Source organism: Schistocerca americana, chromosome 9 (assembly GCF_021461395.2).
Source record: "Schistocerca americana isolate TAMUIC-IGC-003095 chromosome 9, iqSchAmer2.1, whole genome shotgun sequence".
NCBI classification, from domain to species: domain Eukaryota; kingdom Metazoa; phylum Arthropoda; class Insecta; order Orthoptera; family Acrididae; genus Schistocerca; species Schistocerca americana.
This window is the reverse complement of record NC_060127.1, coordinates 153,168,337-153,175,006: the sequence shown is the minus strand read 5'-3', so window position 1 is coordinate 153,175,006 and position 6,670 is coordinate 153,168,337.

The window sequence follows — 6,670 nt, the reverse complement described above, 5'->3', positions numbered from 1 at the left end:
ACAGCGCAGGCATAGCACTCGTCTGTCTCCGCACTATGGGATGGCGCTGTCTTAGAGACGGACCAAATTCTGCTTCCGCCGATCCACGTAACGCAGCCAATGAGATTGCTGCTAACGTAGAACCTTTTCTCCTCACGGATCACACTCTCGCAGTGATACCTGAACGCGCGAGGTATTATAACGAGTATACAGACCTCCGATTAGTCAGTCTGTATAAGTCTGCATTAGTCTATAGTCAAGTCATAGCCATGAAGAGAAATGTATAGGCACTTTGTCAAGTATCAGAGATATGTGAGAATAAGATTAACGTACCAAGACCAAAGGAACTTCAGATTGTCAATTGTAAACAGCATCAAGAATCCAGTTACGTAATCTCTATGATTTTTATTATTTTATTAAATGTGTGTGAAAATTAATCAAGTTCTGTTTAAAGTTGGTCACCGTCAATCTGCTACTCTGAGCATGCAAGTGGCATTTCTATCGTCTGACCTAACGGCAGAAGATAAACACGCCACGGTGAGACCACGAGACATATTGCTGAGACTCGCCTACTTCGTTAGAGCGACAAGTCAAATAATCTGATGGTGTGTGTACCGAAGGTCTTACAGTACACACACCACATTATGGTTTACTTCTACCAACCACTTTGTACCCGGGTGTGACATGTGCTTCTTTTTAACCTACTGGACAAGGTTTTTTGTTCGAGGTATGTAGAATAGATAATGCAGTAAATAGAGGCGCTAACTGAGCCGCCAATACTGCATAAAATCTGACAGGGATTCCATCTGGCCCTGGAACTTTGTTCAGTTTTAACGATTTCAGCTGTTTCTCAGTACCACTGACACTATTTCGTTCACCTTTTCGGAGGTACGAAAATTAAATTGGGGCAGTTTCTCTAGGCTTTTCCTTTGTGAATGGAGCATTTGGAATCGGAGTTCAGCATTTGTGTCAATTTGAGTTCCTGTGACGCCCATGAATGTCTAGACACTAAGCCTTTATAAACGACCAGAATTTCCTTCGTTTTTGAGAAATTCCATCAAATGAAAGTCTGCTACTGTAGTGCTGAAGGCTTCACGCATTGCTCTCTTGAAGGCCAAATGCGTTTCATTCAGCATCTGTAGGCTTCGTTTTGCACCTATTATGTAACAGACTGCTTCTTTAGACGTCCTTTTACAGAGGCTGTACAGCGTGGAGGGTCCTCCCTCCCTCCGCCCCAGAGATCCCCTTCCCCCTCACACCCACACTGAAATTATGAACTTGGCGACTGGGTACATATCTGTCCAGTGTATGGTCAACAATTCTTTTAAACTTGAGCCATAGCTCTCCTACACGCTGCTGTCCTGCGCTAAGAGTTTCATGTCCCTCATTGAAATATAACACTAGAATCTTGTCATGGTCGGTAATACCAGTTTCGATGTGGAAACCGTTATGCAGATCCAGTCTATGACAAAATATTTCCATCATGCGTGTGGTTCCAAGCCGCCTGTTCAACGTAGTTTTCAGACAACGCATTTAGTAATGTTTCACAGGATGTCTTGTCAGACACCCCACTATAAAAACCGTAATTTCAAAATGGTGCGAATGGCTCTGAGCACTATGGGACTTAACATCTGAGGTCATCAGTCGCCTAGAACTACTTAAACCTAACTAACCTAAGGACATCACACACGTCCATGCCCGAGGCAGGATTCGAACCTGTGACCGTAGGAGCAGCACGGTTCCGAAGCGCCTAGAACCGCTCGGCCACAGCAGCCGGCGCCGTAATTTGACCAACAGATCGTTCGGTGATTAAAGTCTCTACTGACGATTGCACTATGATTAGAGAAATTACGAACAAGGAAACCGAAATGTTCTGCAACGTTTCCGGTTACGTTAAGAGGTGAATCTGGTGCTCGATAGAAGGTCCAATTACGATTTTATGCTCACACCTAATACTGTGCCTTTCCCAAACAATCTCGCACGCAGCTTCATTATCCCTCTCGGTGGATTTGAGTGCCTTGCCTATTGCGACAAATACACCGCCTCCATTTTCCATTACCCTAGTCTTTCGCTGTGCACAAAAATCTCACTGCTATTGACTTCAAACCTTAACCAGGCTACTGTACCTAGTCTCACGTGCGCTTCACTGCTTTTCAGGAGCGCTTCAAGCTCCGGCACCTTCTTGCGAATGCTTAGGTTCTTAGCCACTAGGGTTTTAATATACTCGCCTGTTGGGGCGTTTCTTTGGGTCTTACGCCAATACTTATGAGTCTCGTAAAACTTCCCTTATCTGGACTAGACGGAGAGTCGCATTAAAAAAAGAGAAATAAACCTTGTCTGCATCTAACACCCAGTCAGTTACTTTGGGTAGAAGCTTCCGATGTGTACTGCACACTTGACTCACATAGGGGAAACACACAGTTCTCAGCCCCTGGGCACAAGTCCAGGAAACCGTAACCTTGTTTGTCACAGAACTGTCGAAGGCTCTGGTTTAGTACTTCCACTAGACTCAGAACGGATACCTGTGGGAACAGTGCTGCAAATTTTTGTCTTAGCAGAAGAGCCAACACCGTGTTACGAGTGGAGGCCGAAATGCACGCGTTTCAGCTCACGCAGGCTGGCGTGAGGAGGGAAGAACTATACTGAAAAAATAAGGTTTTCAAGCGAAAATACTAGAGAATAACATGATAAACCGAAATGCTGTAGAAAACCAACCTGCTTTCAGAACAAAATGTGTTGCATTGGTTATTGATTGCCCCTCTTATATTGCGGTATATACAGGGTGGTCCATTGATCGTGGTCAGCCAAATATCTCACGAAATAAGCGTCAAACGAAAAAACTACAAAGAACGAAACTTGTCTAGCTTGAAGGGGGAAACCAGATGGTGCTATGGTTGGCTCGCTGGATGGCGCTGCTATAGGTCAAACTGCGTTGTTTTTTTTTTTTTTTAAATAGGAACTCCCATTCTTTATTACATATTCGTGTAGTACGTAAAGAAATATGAATGTTTTAGTTGGACCACTTCTTTCACTTTTTTCGCTTTCTGATAGATGGCGCTGTAATAGTCACAAACATATGGCTCACAGAATGAGATTTTCACTCTGCAGCGGAGTGTGCGCTGATTTGAAACTTCCTGGCAGATTCAAACTGTGTGCCCGACCGAGACTCGAACTCGGGACCTTTGCCTTTCGCGGGCAAGTGCTCTAGGCCTATTCAGCGGAACCCGAAACCCAACCACCATTTGGCGCAAGTCGAGGACTCTGCAGCGTACACGGTCGCACAACCGTCTGAGCCTCTGATGGTTCAGATGGCTCTGAGCACTATGGGACTTAACATCTGAGTTCATCAGTGCCCTAGAACTACTTAAACCTAACTAAACTAAGGACATCACACACATCCATGCCCGAGGCAGGATTCGAACCTGCGACCGTAGCGTTCGCTCGGCTCTAGACTGTAGCGCCTAAAAAAAAAAAAAAAAAAAAAAAAAAATCGGTTCTAAGCGCTACAGTCTGGATCCGCGCGACCGCTACGGTCGCAGGTTCGAATCCTCCCCCGGGCTTGGATGTGTGTGATGTCCTTAGGTTAGTTAGGTTTAAGTAGTTCTAAGTTCTAGGGGGCTGATGACCTCAGAAGTTAAGTCCCATAGTGCTCAGAGCCTTTGAACCTTTTTTTTTTTTTTTTTTTTGGCTTTGCTAGTTAAAGATGGGTGGAAGACCAAAACGCGGCTTAGCTTAAATAAAAATACATAACAAAGAGGATGGTCGCTGTGTTTGTTAGAAAAGTTCTGTGACTAAAGGTATAAAAATACCGCTTCAGTTGTAAATTTCCTTTTTTATCACGACCGGTTTCGGGCTTTCATTAACCCAACCTCAGGTGTCGCACTGGGAATAGCAAGAGGCGGGAGATAATTTTCACACGCTGCAACACATATAAAAAACAAAAAATTTCATAATAAAGTTTTAAAAAGCTTTTAAGGAACATTTCTAAACCGCCGGTCGGGTGGTTGCTGTGAAACCTATGCCAATGCGAAAGTGACACCAGACAGTACTACGGACGACAGCTTGGGTAGTGAATATACACAAATAACATCAGGACACTTACACCGAGCTGTGGCCCCCGAGCGCCGCACTGGACGTGTATTAATCGGGGTGTGCTACCTATGAGCGCACGACAAGGAGTAGCGGACGCGAGCGAGGAAGCAAATTGGTAAACTATAGTGGCAAGAGTGCTGCCATCTATTGACGGAGAGAAGAACGCGGGGCCACTAGCCCGGCCGTTCACAATTTGAAGTAGTGGTTTACATTTAAAATGAAGAAAAAGCAAAAAAAAAAAATACATAAAAATACACGATATAAGTTAAAAGTGCATTATGAGTAGTAAAGGAGCGTCTTGAAGAGATCGCTACAGAACTGTGGTAAAACTGAGTGGAAGCTGCTATATATTATTATATAAACCGTAAGGGGCAATAAAACTTTTCTTTTACATGAGTGGCAAACAAGCTTTAAATTTAGTGGAGGTATATAAGTGGCAACGTGGAACAACGCGCCGCAGCCAACAGTTAAAAAAAACATACACATGTGCCACTTCTATTTACAAGTTCTCGTTACTGATCAACAGGCAAAGAGGCGAAATCTTACAGTCTATACTGTCCGAAAGTAATATGCCAGTTAATAGGTAGCAGCAATAGCACTAAAAGGACACATTAAAAGTGGAGTCAATTTAAAACCTGTTAACCAACAGTCCACAACTAATTGAGGCTTACATAACACCTGAGACGCATTTTACATCATGAAAGACAGGTAAATTTTTTAATTAGCGAGGGCGCAGATAATGCCACAGTACTATAATGAGCCATACTCATAGGATAAAATGAAAAACATGCAACTTTTATTAAGAGAGGTTAATTTTGCAGCTATGTAAAATGAACTAGGTGGACCTTGCGGTCCTCACTATGGGAAACAGGCGTATGCCGTACATTCGTTAAGCCTATTGAAGGCCGCAAAAATAGTGGCAAGACAGCACTAACCCATTTAAGAATTATACATGTATGGCGTACAGTAATCAGGGACCAGAAAGAGAAGGAAATGAGGGTGGACGCTGCATCGAAAAAGGAAAGTTATTCAGCAGGACTGCGTGCTTAAGCACAGTTTGCTCGTTCAAAATGCCAGACGGATCACGGCAAATGCTGCGGACGATTTCTATTTCTTCTCAAATGCTTAAAACCGGGCCCTTACGTTGAATATGTAGAATGCTACAATTTGTGTTTATATTTGAAACGGAATGGTTATGATCGATGTAGTGCCACTTCCTCGTACGAGAAATAAAAATCAAAAATTAGATCCCAATACCCGAAAGATTTCCCCCCAAGTCCCAAATTGCCAGAAAAGTGAATAAGCGAACGAAGTTCTATTTATCACTATTGTTAGGACAATAGCAAGTAATTAAATCAGGAATCTAAGACTTGACAATTTAGCAATCTACGAAAGAAAGATTAAATTTCAGTAAAATTAAAATCAAAATCATAATAAATCGCAAAATTAGCGAAAATTAACATTCGCAAAGTAGAACCAACGAACCCAAAGAATACTCCGTGTGAGTGCTCTTTGGGAATCGTGATTAATGACTAAGTACAATTCAATGGATTGTCACTACGTTACGAGAGTTAGCCGAAGCAGATCATATATTTGAATGCTCACACATGTGGGCGCGCTTAGATTGTTTTGAGATTGAATAATTACGATCTATTATGACGCAGTAATACGATCTTCTGACTTCAAATATCACGGCATTAGAATTCGAACGGAGGACATTTACCTACTAGAATAAAGTGAACTTTTAACTAGATAATTGAACTAAACATTACTTAGACAGTGATTTAGGCAACGAACACTGATAGACAATTTTCATTCATAATAGCCAGTGGTTTACGGAACTTCAGTGATAGGTCCGAAGCTATATAATTTAAGTCCCCCCAACACCTGGAAAAGTTTTCTTCTCAAGGCTCGGTTAGGAAGTGACTGATATTGTGCAATAAAACACCCTCTCGTGCCAAGTCGTGCATTTGTGATTTAAAATTCTGTCAAATTATTGACATGAAATTCCCGAGTAATAATTACGCTCAGCGATAATATTTGACTATAGCGCTCGGCGCTTGTGTAGAATCTTTGACTCAAATAACAAGCCCACTGTTACGATTTCTTATATACTTGAAATTACGACCAGCTTGTAGGGAATTTGTTGTGGATGTGACTGTATGGTTTTATCATTAATATTCATCATTAATCAGTTAAACACCGATTACGAACGATTAATTATGATTCTTGGTGAAGTAAATATCTCACGCACGTCGACATTACGGTTCAGCACTGTTACTTTGTGTAACGTCGTCTTCGTAACTTGATAACGATCTCAACATTCTAGCGACTGTCGCCGAGTTTTAGCCGAGGCCAAGTACAAATCAAACCAAATCATCAAGAAGAAGAGGCGTTATACAAAATGCCTCCCTAAACGTGGGTCTCGAACAAGACAACGGACAAGAAGAGCCCTTATATCCTTCAGGTGGTTAGTGAGAGCGGATTTGGAATTGCCAAGATCCTGCTGCTCTCTGAACCGTATGTTAAAGGAGCGGCCAGTTTGACCTATGTATGCGAAAGGGCACTCACTATACTGCATGCGATAGACGCGCGATTG